The sequence below is a fragment of the Scomber japonicus genome, chromosome 2 (assembly GCF_027409825.1).
Source record: "Scomber japonicus isolate fScoJap1 chromosome 2, fScoJap1.pri, whole genome shotgun sequence".
Lineage (NCBI taxonomy): Eukaryota > Metazoa > Chordata > Actinopteri > Scombriformes > Scombridae > Scomber > Scomber japonicus.
Genome location: NC_070579.1, coordinates 13256117 through 13257456, shown reverse-complemented (window position 1 = coordinate 13257456; position 1340 = coordinate 13256117).

Below are 1340 nucleotides of genomic sequence, written 5' to 3'. Positions count from 1 at the left end.
CACACACACACACACACACACACACACACACACACACACACACACACACACACACACACATGGTGCGGTGCAACTTGAGGACAAAATGTCCTTTGCCTTTCTGCCTCAATAAACGAAGGCTTCCTTATGTTTCAGAGACCACTGGGGATATATTTTTCTGCTCCCTGCTTTTTCCTCTCATCTCCTTTGTAGGATACCGCGGGAGATTGGTTTGGGTTTCTCTGATGTGTGTGTGTGTGTGTGTGTGTGTGTGTGTGTGTGTGTGTGTGTGTGTGTGTGTGTGTGTGTGTGTGTGTGTGTGTGTGTGTGTGTGTGTGTGTGTGTGTGTGTGTGAAAGGAGAGGGAAGAGAGAGGAGAGAGGGGGGGTCAAAACAGGCAGAGGGATGTCGTTCTTACAGTCACTCCATTTTAGGATCAGGACAGGAAGTGGGCCCAACAGAGGAAACATGACCTCCCCTCCCCTCCTCTCCTCTCCCCTCCCACCCCACCACCCCTCCTCTCCTCCCTCCCTCCCTCTATCCTCTTACTTTTTCTTGTATTCCCTCTTCCTCCCTTTGTCTGTCCCTCCCCCCCTTCAGTCTGTGCTTACCCATTTTTACAGGGTCATTTCTGTTCTGTCTCTCTTTCGGCTCCAGAGATGCAACCCTCTGTACGCTGTCTCACGTGTTTGTGTTACGGCGTAGACTTTAAATTTCATTCCGCTCACTTCCTATGTAAATAAATCTATGTTAACCAGTGATTTATAAAACAACTCTTAAAAACTCTAGCTCTAGTTGTTTCTGGGCTCCCTCCCTCTCTCTTGAGACTTGCAGTCTGTTATGTATCAGAGCTCCTCTGATTAAAAGCCAAAGCAAAGGTCAGACTCTGCTGGGTAACGGAGATATCGCCCGACTCCAGCTTTACTCTCATGCCCAGCGGTCTGATAGCTCGAACTGATGAGCTTCATATTACATTATATGGAATGAGGGCCTACGGTAAGCCTCCAGGCTGAACATCAGTATGACATTACTTATCAGCCTCAACTGTAAGCTTTCTGGCTTTGTAATAGAGCTCTTCATGTTCATAAATACTGATTAAACTGCCCCGGGACATAAGAAGAACATACTAGGATTTATTTTTTACCCTCCCTCTCTCCCCCATGAACTCAAAAACATTTTTTTAAACTCCCCTGCCATCTTTTTTTTTCTATCCCCACCCCCCACTCCCAGTCTGCTAATCTTTCTACCACTTTTCACTTTTCAACTCAGAAGGTCTTGACCCGATGCTTTGCCGTATACACACACATACACACACACACACACACACTGACGCCCACACTGAGAAAATAAAGAAACAGCATG